Below are 12,093 nucleotides of genomic sequence, written 5' to 3' on the forward strand. Positions count from 1 at the left end.
AATCGTGTTACCAATTGTGGTGTATGCAAGAGATTACGCAAACTGAAAAAACATTGCTTGCCAGAGAGGTTTTTACTGTGATTTTTCAGGCACCTCATTCCTTCCAATGGACATGAACCTTCCCATCATATTATTCGCAAATATATCAGGTCGTTGTGTTCACCAAGCTTTGCCTAATTCTAAATTCTGCCTGTAATGCGTGTGCGATCATCAAACTGCTTAAGGAATTAGAAGGAGAGAATAATGACGAGATAATAACAATAATGAGTGTGTGGAAGGATTCATGAACGATGCAGAAATGCCAGAAGGATGTGGCTCGTTCTGCGCGTACGTAAGATCCGATTGAGGCTTTCGATTAATTCAACCCTCATTTGCAAACTCCACTCACAATGTAAATGCACATAGAGATGAGCAAAAGTACAAAATGAAGGAGCCTGTTGAGTCAGTCTCTTGATTAGATCGAATATGTCCTCAGTAGATCACATGTAAGAATGGTGTCTGCAGCTGAAGACATGGAGCCTTTCGGGCCTATTTTGGTGGAACAGCCAGAGGACACGATTCATCCAGAGGTGTCGTTGGAGAAGGTGACATTGAACTGCAAAGCCTACGGGAATCCAGCTCCCTCATACAGGTTAAACGTCCATTTCTTTCTTGCATGCAAATTAGCCTAGAACTTAAAACTTCAATATTCACCTTTTTGGGCTGTACCTGTACTAATCGTTCGGAGGGTTTATGGATGGTGCAGCCTTTAAATCGGTAAAATTTTTGCGGCCATTCCAAGTTTCCTTGAGGGCCTAAAGGGTCAATCGCAATGACTAGAATAAAATGCCATATATGCTAGAAATGCCAAATGTTAAAATGCCATATATGCTAAATGATGCCGGGCGCATGCCTCCCCATCACCCCACACGTTTTCCTCAAGGTTTCCAGCTTATGGCATCCAAGGCCACCTCCTGTCATGGATCACTGACTTCCTTCAATCCCATAATCAGCGTGTCGCTCTTAACGGAATACTCTTATCTCCTCTTCCTGTCAACACTGGAGTGCCCCAAGGCCTTGTTTTGGGCCCAGTGTTGTTCCTCGTCTCATTGTTCCCCATTTTCTCTGATTCACTGGAAAATCTTGCTTACCTCTTTTCTGATGAATCCACCCTTTTGCACTCTACACCTTTCCACTTTCCACTCCACTCCAGCCTCCACTCCACCCTTACCTCATCCTTTAGAGAGAGAGGCAGCACCCTCTAGATTGGCGTATGTATTCACTTGTATGTCTTCCATCCCTGACAAATCCCACTCTCACTTTGTTTCTCCAAAAGGATCGTGTGATAGTGGTAAACAATCTGATGGTGGAAAACAAACCACATGAAGAGGTTAAGTCACTTTAACATTTGGGCCCTACAATCAGCCTTGATCTTTCTTGGGCAGACCATATTTCCAAGATGGCCTCCAAAGCCAGCCACCGACTGGGCATCCTCTGTCATGCAAGGTCTTTCCTTGGCCAATCTGAACTTTTCACAACCTACAAGGTCTTCATTCGCAGCATGATGGAGTACTCCCCTTTGGGCTAGCGCCTCGGCCTCATTCCTTATCATTCGTGAAGCCGTGGTAAGCCGTGCATTCAAAATATATTTGATCTCCTGTGACGAATCTGAGTGTCTAGCCCTGTTACTTTCACATCGCAGGCTGGTTGGTGCTCTCTGTATTCTACCACTTCCTTTTTGTTGTAATCTCTGCCCTAGGTCTCCTTGGCTCTGTCCCTTTCATGTTTATGCAGGGTGCACCTGGACTGTTAAACCTCTTCTAGCTAAACCCCCAAAATCCAGGCTAACTGCTCACCTCCACTCATTTGTTCCTATTTTCTCTCACCTGTGGAATCAACTTTCCCAGTCTGTTCAGTTCCATTCTTTCCTCCAGGGCTTCAAGACAGCTGTTCACCACCATCTCAGGTCATCCCCCATCTACACTCATGATATATTCTACCCCAAAATGACCCCATTCCCAAACACTCCCCTTTTCCAAATTGTTGTGATCCCCCCTCTTACTCACCTCTTTTCAGTTATTAGTCTGTTGGTTTATTCCTGATTTATTTCATTCCCACTTTCCCCTTCCTTTTCTTAATTTGTGCAGCTTGTTCACCCCCATGTCTCCTTCTCCCATTCCCCTTTATCTCACTCTCATTTCAACTCTGCAATTGGTGTTTTCCCTTTCCAGCTCTTCCATGAGCCACAACCATTGATACAAAAGTCATTGACATACGAGTTTGTTTTACCAACATATAATCTGATTGTGACATGGAAACTCTCCTTGGACCATCTAAAAGTTCAGAAGTATAGATCCTAATACCTTGCAAACAGCTGCTTTCAATGGAATATATATATATATTGTTACATTTGTGGGGGTAGGCATGAAATACCTAAGGAAAGTAGGAATGTGTAGATTTTAGTATGGACCATGTGATACGAAGAAGAAGAAGCCCATCACGATGTACATAAGCAGGGTAAATGTTCAGGTTAAGAGTGTTTGCGTGTCTTCGTATGGGGGGTGGAGCGTGTGTGATCTAGATAGGGCTTAAGAATAATTCCCAGTATGTATTGCCTCCCCGTGAAATTTCCCTTTGTTTTATTTCATCAAAAAGGGCCGCCATTACAACAACCATAATCACCCGACAGAAACCCGAACATTTGCCGATTGGCAAAGGAACCCCGCCCAGCCAAACATTCCCGAAGGACGGCGAGGCTCCGCCTCGGAGGACCGGATGACAGGCCATGCCCCGAGGTTCATCATTGGGCGCCACATAATGAGCGTGAGACCACGCCCTGAATGGCGTTTTTTTTTTTTTTTTTTTTTTTTGTATACAAGATCGAGGCTCGTGTAAGAGCTAACATCAATCACAAAAAAACCAATCTGACATAAAAAAAAAAACATGATAAAAGGAGCGGGAGACAAGATGGGGAGAGAGAGGGAAGCACACAAGTACAACAGTAGAGAGCGGGGGAGGCTGTCAGTGGCAGAGCGGGGGAGGCTGTCGGTGGGAGAGCGGGGGAGGTTGTCAGTGGGAAAGCGGGGGAGGTTGTCGGTGGAAGAGCGGGGGAGGTTGTCGGTGGAAGAGCGGGGGAGGTTGTCGGTGGGAGAGCGGGGGAGGCTGTCGGTGGGAGAGCGGGGGAGGCTGTCGGTGGGAGAGCGGGGGAGGCTGTCGGTGGGAGAGCGGGGGAGGCTGTCGGTGGGAGAGCGGGGGAGGCTGTCGGTGGGAGAGCGGGGGAGGCTGTCGGTGGGAGAGCGGGGGAGGCTGTCGGTGGGAGAGCGGGGGAGTCTGTCGGTGGGAGAGCGGGGGAGGCTGTCGGTGGGAGAGCGGGGGAGGCTGTCGGTGGGAGAGCGGGGGAGGCTGTCGGTGGGAGAGCGGGGGAGGCTGTCGGTGGGAGAGCGGGGGAGGCTGTCGGTGGGAGAGCGGGGGAGGCTGTCGGTGGGAGAGCGGGGGAGGCTGTCGGTGGGAGAGCGGGGGAGGCTGTCGGCGGGAGAGCGGGGGAAGCTGTCGGTGGGAGAGCGGGGGAGGCTGTCGGTGGGAGAGCGGGGGAGGCTGTCTGTGGGAGAGTGGGAAAAAACAAAAAAAAACTGTCGGTGGGAAAAAACACTTTTTTTTTTCCTTTTTTTTTCAAAACCACAGAAAGCCGTGTGACCCTAAAAAGACCATTGACAAGCAGGTAACTACCACCTTACAGAAACTACGAGATGTAAACCTCCTCACAAAACGAGAATTGGACGTGATGAGACCAAACGACTCCGTCATTCCACGCTTCTACGGGTTACGACTGATTCACAAGATCGATGTCCCACTACGACATATCGTGGCACTCCGAGGAGCACCCACCTACAATCTGGCTAAGTGGATTTCCACCGACTCAAACACTTAACAACACATTCAGCACACAATGTAAAGAACGCCAAAGATTTTATCAACCAAATCAGAAATGTCCACTGAGAGAGTGATGAAATAATGATTTCATTCGACATGGTTTCATTATTTACATCCATACCCGTCGAATTAGCAACGCAGACCTGAGAACAATACGTCACCAACGACCAAGAATTAGCGAGCAACAGCCGCCTCAGCTTGGTCATCTCATGACCCTCGTTCAACTCTGCCTCAAATCAACGTACTTTGTATTCGACAGCACCATATATCATCAACATGAAGGAACCCCGATGGGCTCACCCATCTCAGGGCTCATCGCCGAATTGGTGAGGCAACGCTTTGAAGATCTAACACTACATGGTGAGCCTTCTCCGAGGTTGTGGCTGCGGTACGTTGACGACACATTCACGATCATAACGAAGGCGGATGTTGACCGTTTCCACACCAATATAAATTCAACATGGCCAGCAATACAATTCACATGTGAAGTAGAACAGGCTAGGTCTCTACCATTCCTGATTGTACATCTTTCCAGAGACGGAAACGGCAAGCTACACACGCAGGTGTACCATAAACCTACTAACACAGACAAAGTATTGGATTACCGTAGTGGTCATCCCACCTGCCACAAAATAAGCTGTGTTCGCAGCTTAATAGATTGAGCAAAAACACACTGCAGTGACCATGAACAAGGCCAGATGGAAATGTTGCATGTCACTCAACTACTGCGAGAAAACCACGACCCAAATGCATTCATCAAATCTTGTCGCCGGAAATCCAACTACAACAACAACAATCCAACCACACCTCCACACACGGTGGCCCTTCCATACATACAACACGCTTCTGAAACCACAAGCCGCATTCTACGTGAATGCGTCAACAACACCCATAAACCACAAACATCCTTACGAGCACAGCTGTCAAAGCCAAAAGACCAGGTGAACAAATTTGACAGAAAGAATGTCATCTACAACATACAATGTGAAGATTGTGAAGCCAATTATGTGGGCCAAACATCCAAACACTTAACCACAAGGCTAACCGAACACCATGCAACGTGCTGTAAGACAAGACAGGTTGTCATTGGTTGCGACACATATACACACACACACACACCAACATACATTGTCATGGAATCAGACCACGATCCTTGGCACAGGATCTTTGAGAGTGAACCGTGAGATTATCGAGGCCTGGTACCGTGATAAAAACTCCATCAACCGACACATCGACTTACACCCCACATACATAGTATCACGCAAAGGCAAAAAATGGCAGAGTCATTTGAATGCAGCGAAGCCCGTGATCGGCAAGGACTTGGACCAATCCATCACGTGAACCGTCCCCAACGGAACTTAACAGTTAACACCACACTCAATGTCTTTGAGGAAGTGAACTAGTTGTTCTTGAAACGTCAGGCTTATTAATAAAGAACTTTTAATTCTTTTACTGTTCAGTGTGCTATTGTGGGGGATTTACCCCACCCCACCCCCCCCCCCTCACCCTCCCCAGGAATGATCATTTGACACGACTCGGACAGTTACAGGGGAATTTATTATTAAAGATAGGACATTTACATGTACATGGAAGGAAAGCTGCAGGGAGTGTCAGTAACCCTCCGTCCAACACAGCTCTTCATTCCTTTACACACGACCATCCATAGTTTATATAGTATGTTCAAGGATCATTTGAACGGAACCAGATAAGGCACCTGTTTTTCAGCTCAGAAGAAAACTGTCTCACCCACACATTTTTAGACAAGCTAAGGTGGGCATGCAATAACAAGATAAGAAACAAGAAAGAGCAATTGGAGATTGCAAACCCTCGCCAGGGTGTATTTTCAGTGGTTTTTAAGGCTTTTGTGTTAAAACAAATATGGCGGCCGAAGCACGTGACCGATGACATCATATTTTTTTTTCTCCACCAATTTATGCCTACATGACGCCCAAGAAGAAATTTCACCTTGATCGGATGATGTTTTGTACTTGTCGAATTATGACGTCATAATGGAGGCACCTATGACATCATCATTAACATTTTATTCCACATGGAGAGTTCTTTACAATGAGCCATGTCTTAATTTTTTCTATTCAGCGCTTTCGGGGATATAGAGATGCAAAGTTTTTCGGTTTTTCCAAGATGGCGACCGAACCACGTGAACTATGACGTCATAATTATCATAAAAAAATTATATACGTGGAGTTGCACCTATGGTGAAAATTTCCTGTCAATCGGACCAACGGTTGCAGAGAAAATCATATTTATTCTGTGCGGACAAAAAAAAACCAGACAAACAAACAAATCGACTCAAATGCAATACCGTCTCCTCTGGCGAGGGTAACAAGAGGAAATGAAATTGCAGGAGATGTTTGCCAAGGCCAGGCAAACAACAATTAAAGCAGGTGCTCTTTGTTTTCTCACTCTTCCTGAAAGGGCCAACAGTTTCCATAGTAATGGACCAATGCTGCCTGGTTTCATAACTTTTCTCAGGATATATGAAATCCTCGACACTATCATTTACAATTTGAATCCTGAGCCACAAATCTTTCGACATGTACATATATATATATATATAGATACACACAGTCTTAAAAATGAAAGTTAGGCCCTCGGAGTTAGCCTGTGGGGAGGAGGCATGGGAATGGGGTGGGGGAGGGGGTGATCAGGTGTTTTCAGGTTCTTAAAAAAAAATAAAAAATTAAACTCATGCTCCTAACACTTACATTTTTTTGTATGCATAAAAAACCCTTGTGGTTAAATTTTAAGCCATTTGGACCAAATGTCGGGGTTGCACATGGAGTATGTAATTTCACATATTTGGCTCACATAAATGTTTGGAGTTGATTATTTATTCTCCACCTGCTATACTTGTGATTTTGACCATGACAGTTGACCTATGACCTTGCTATCTACTGCACATTTTAAAGTTGTTTTTAAGTTAATTGAATACAGTACAGCTGTACTCTGGTGGAGGCAGTTGCTCTCATTGAAGAGTACAATCGTCTCCTGACAAGGGATGAACAGCAAACCCAGTATCTGCTTCCAGTTGTGACAGAACATCGCAAAGAGGTTTCCCGATTGCAGGAAATCGACGCTTCTCGGGCACAAACAATGAGTGGCTGGCAGCCATGAGTCACTGTGCAACCCCTAAAACTTGATATATTCAAAAAATAATTTATATGCAGAAGTTTTACCTCAATACCAAAAAAATTTAAGGTGAGGAGTAAAATGTGTGTCCACCCTCAGGAGAGGTAGGAAACAATATCTCTCCGTTCTCAAGACCGAACTCTCTTATCTGTCTCCCTCTTCCAAATCCTGGTGGCGTCTGGTCAAATCCGTTTCTGGTGTTTGTTCCCCCTCCATCCCCTCCCTTACCTCAAACAGCTACACAGCTGACTCCGCACGTGAAAAAGCTGAATGCCTCAACTCTGTGTTTGCCTCTAATCTTGTGTCCCAAACCCATCCCTCTCTGTACCCACCATACCCAGTCGTACCCTGCTGCTCCTGGACTCCGTGTCCTTTCCTCCTGACAAGGTGGAAAAGTTTCTGTCAACCCTGGACTCTGATTCTGCAACTGGACCCGACGGCATCAGCCCACGGGTCCTAAAATCCTGCTCTGCCACTCTATCTCACCCTCTCTCTGTTCTCTTCACCCTCTCTTTTGCTCAAGGTCAACTGCCATCTGCCTGGAAATCAGCCAACATCACCGCTATGCACAAAAAAGGTGCAAAAACAGATCCTAGCAACTACAAACCAATCAGCCTTCTCCCAATTATCAGCAAAGTCATGGAATCCATCATTGCTTCGGATATGAAATCTTTCCTCTTCTCCAATGGCTTGATCTCTGATCATCAATTTGGTTTCAGACCAGGTCACTCTACTCTGGACATGCTGCTTCTGCTGTCTCAACAATGGATGGAGGTCCTCAATGCCAAACAGGAAATTAGAGCTGTCTCCCTCGACATATCACGTGCCTTCGACACGGTCTGGCACCCCGCTCTGCTCACCAAACTCTCCTCCTTTGGTATCCATGGAAATCTCCACGCATGGCTGGCGGACTTCCTCTCTAGTCGTCGTCAACGTGTGGCCCTGAATGGGTTTCTCTCATCTCCTCTTCCTGTTCAGGCTGGAGTTCCCCAAGGCAGTGTTCTGGGCCCCGTGCTTTTTCTGGTCTTCATCAATGATCTCTCTGACTCTCTTGAAAATCCTCTCTATCTCTTTGCTGATGACTCCACTCTCTGCCGCTCCATTCCTCTTCCCTCAGATCGGCAGTCTGCAGCCTCCTCACTCTCTGAAGACTTGGACAAAATCACAGACTGGTCAAACAAGTGGAACATGTCTTTCAATCCTGACAAATCTCACACTCTTACTATGTCTCTCCGAAAAGATCGACTGGACAACCCTCCCATCTACTTTCTCAACAATCCTCTCCAAGAAGTTCTGTCGCTCAAGCTTTTGGGTCTCACTATCTGCCATGATCTTTCTTGGGAAAACCACATTTCCAAGCTGGCCTCCAAAGCCAGTCGCCGACTGGGCATCCTCCGTCGTGTGAAGTCCTTCCTCGGCACACCTGAGCCCCTCACCACATACAAGTCTTTCATCCGCAGCTCAATGGAATACTGTTCTCCCCTATGGGCCGGTGCTCCTGCCTCACACCTAGCTCGGCTTCACGCTGTTGAAACCAAAGCTTTCAGAATTATTGGAATCTCCCGCGATGAAGCTATCTCTGAGGGCCTTTCACTCACTCACCGCAGGCAGGTAGGTGGTCTTTCTGTCTTCTACCGACTCCTCTTCGGCCTTGCTCCCCCAGCTCTCTCTGTGCTCTGTCCCCCAAATATTCCTACAGGTCACACAAGATCTGCCAGCAACCCTCTGATGGTTAAACTGCCGAAATCTCGGCTCTCTGCTCACCTTCACTCTTACATTCCTCTTTTCTCCCACCTCTGGAACAAACTCCCTCACTCCCTTTAATCCCACTCCTCCCTCCAGGTCTTTAAAACAGCTGTTCACCACCATCTCTTATCTTCCCCCATCCAAAACCTTGATCTTTTCTACCCCTGCTAATTCACCCCAGATCCACCTTGTTTGAAATTTCAACTTCTTTCCTGGAAGTCCTGGCAGTGTCCATATGTTTTATACCTCTTCCACCGCCCCCTTCCCTTGCCCCCCCCCCCAAAGCCCTCGCCCTCTCTCAGATCTCTCGATGTCTCCATGTCTCTCGGTCCCTGCTCTCAAATGTTGTGTTTGTGTCCTTCCCCCTCTCTCCCCATCTTGTCTACCGCTCCCGATGTTATATGTTTTATGTGTCGGTTTGTCTTTCTGTGTGATTAATGTTCGCTCTTTCACGAGCCTCGATGTTGTATACAAAAAAAAAAAAAAATTGCAATTTTTTTTTTTTGCCTTATGTAGCTAAGAACCACCCCAATATACGGTCATGGCCAAAAATATTGGCACCCTTGCACTTTTTCAAATAAATCACAATTTTCTCGAAGATAAGTTGAAATTGACAAAAGTATTTGGTCTCCACAATTCTTTATTTCGCTGTTAATATCACAGAACCTTTGTTTTTGATTCAGAGCTTAACATATTCTTTTAAATAAAAAAAGAAATGGCATTGACAAACTTATTGACACCCTAGACTTAATATTTGGTAGCACAACCTTTGGACGAAATGACTGCAGTCAAGCGCTTCCTGTAGCCATGAATGAGCTTCTTTTGGATGAGCGTTGATGGACAGCAATCTTCAAGTCATGCCACAGATTTTCGATTGGATTTAGGTCGGGGATCTGACTGGGCCACTCAAGGACATTTATCCTTTTGTTCCTGAGCCACTCCAGTGCAGCTTTGGCTCTGTGCTTCGGGTTGTCGTCACGCTGAGAGGTGAACTTCCGTCCCAATTTCAGTTTTCTTGCGCACGCGTTTGTGTTGGTGCTGGCAGGGAGTAGAATTTGATAAATAACTTTATAATAAAGGAAGCTGCATACAAAGAGGAAGATGAAGAAAAAGAACTATTGCCATATATCACAAATTGTTTTTTGTAGCTTGAACAGTAGCAAAATAAATGCAGTTAAGCTTGGTGATGGCTTAACATGATGGTTGAGGCTATTGGCTGATAAAATCTCAAGATACCGAGTTCAATCCTCAGCTGTGCTAAAATAACTCCATTTCGGTGGACTCAGCCAAGGTGGTAGAATTTATATATCCTTCTGAGGGCCAAATGAGCACGTTTGCTTGAGGGTAAGCCAGTGAAGTATCCTGCATCAGAGTAGCGACTTATCCAGGATCGTATCTCGTCACCTGCAATGGAACGGCGTTGGCAATCCTATGTGCCTAATGTTGTGACAAGATTATATTTGACGCATCAGATGATATTCTTGCTTTTTATTTATTTATTTATTTATTTGTGTCTTTCTTTCTTCCCCCCTTTCTTCCCCCCTTTCTGTCTGTTTTGTTATTGTGAGGATATGAGGCCGGCTTTATGGACAGAATTTCCTTTTCTTGCATCTGCATTTCTTTATGTTTCCTTATAACATTTGTATGATTAATTATTGAATGCGGTGCTATGACATTATTAAAGCATGCCTACAATTTCATTAAATGTTCCACAAATTTTAGAACATCTACAAAACAATGTAATTCTCTTTTCTTATGTTAGTTGAGTCAAGTATCTTTGATTCGTTCTCAAACCCTGCAGTGTTTTAAAATGAGCTGTACTGACTTGTCTTGGTTTCCTGTACTTACTTGGCCTGCAGGTGGACTCTGAACAAAGAGATGCTGACCATCAGTGGCAACTACAGCCTGGATGGAGGGAAATTGGTAATAAGCAATCCCGACAAACTTCACCACGAGGGGACGTACCAATGTATGGCTACCTACACTTTTGGGACTTTGCTCAGCCATGAAGCTGTGCTGGGATTTGGATGTGAGTCTCCCACGTTTGCACATTCCTGGATGTAGCCCCATCTCTCTGGTGCTTTGAGTTTCATCTTCTTTTTATCCTTGCCCAAGCAGAGGGTATTGCATTTGGGTCTGTTTGCTTGTCTGTTTGTTTGTCCACACAAAATGTGAGTGTGTATTAATTACATTAGACTCTTTAGAACCCTAAGACACTTTATGATCCCGAAAGACTCTTTTTTAACAACCTTGAAACCCAATAAGACAATGAAGACCCACAAAGACCCTTAAAACTCTTAGGATCTCTAAGACCCCTAAGACCCCTAAGCTACCTAAACACCCTTTAGAGATTAGACGCTTTATAACCCTAAGACCATTTCAGACCCCGAAGACCATTACAAATTCTAAGACCCTTTAGAACCCTGACACCCTTAAAGGTCCAAAATACCCAGAGGACCCCAAATACCCAGAGGACCCCAAATACCCAGAGGACCCCAAATACCCAGAGGACCTCAAATACCCATAGGACCCCAAATACCCGGAGGACCCAAAATACCCAGATGACTCAAAAGACCCAGGGGATCCAAAAAGACTCCGAAGACCCTTAACCCTTTGAACCCTAGCGTTCGGTTTACTGGCTGCCATAGCTTTATTTTATTTTATGTTATTTTTTTCATGGTCTAAGCCTCGTAATGGAGCTCATTCTATACATGGTCTTAAGCTATTTTTCGATTGGATTTTTCCTCAGCTGTTTTTCACCCTCTAAATTTGTAATATTCTTTGGTGCCTATTGGCAGAGAAGCCTTTGCTGAATGATGCCACAGATCAGACGGGTGGTTAGAAAATCTACTGCAAATATGCTGCTGTACCAGTGAATATTTTGAACGGAAATGTGAGCCTGATTTATCATGATCAATGTTTTTCTCTCCTCAGACTTGGATACATTTTTCAAAAAGAAGCGATCACCAGTTGAATTGAAGAGAAATCAAGGCCTTTTCTTTCTGTGCTACCCACCTGACCATTATCCAGGTATCATAAAACATCCGAAAACATGACGGTTATCGTTACTTGCCTGATAAACAACAGTGTTGCTTTAATGCAAACATTGGGGTTAAACAAGTCAAGTGAATCCACTTGGATTCCGCCCAGGTTGGCACATGGAAATTATTATTCATATGGTACTTTCCATGGTGAAGTAGTTCGCAGCAGAACCGGCAGCATAAATATAGATTTGATGACGTCATGTTTACACATCTGAGCGCCAGAAACTGTCTACACATCTGAGCG

The 12,093-nt window shown here is 45.2% G+C and overlaps 1 long non-coding RNA gene across 1 annotated transcript; it reads left to right on the plus strand.

Annotated features, from left to right (window-relative positions):
• The first annotated feature begins 504 nt into the window (after positions 1 to 504).
• Positions 505 to 11,829, plus strand: LOC144889288 (uncharacterized). Its single transcript, XR_013621683.1, has 3 exons — positions 505 to 631; positions 10,665 to 10,834; positions 11,740 to 11,829. It is a non-coding gene; the product is annotated as an uncharacterized LOC144889288 (long non-coding RNA).
• Positions 11,830 to 12,093: the final 264 nt, after the last annotated feature.

The sequence above is a fragment of the Myxine glutinosa genome, unplaced genomic scaffold (assembly GCF_964187855.1).
Source record: "Myxine glutinosa unplaced genomic scaffold, kmMyxGlut1.1 SCAFFOLD_2278, whole genome shotgun sequence".
Taxonomy (NCBI): Eukaryota; Metazoa; Chordata; class Myxini; order Myxiniformes; family Myxinidae; genus Myxine; species Myxine glutinosa.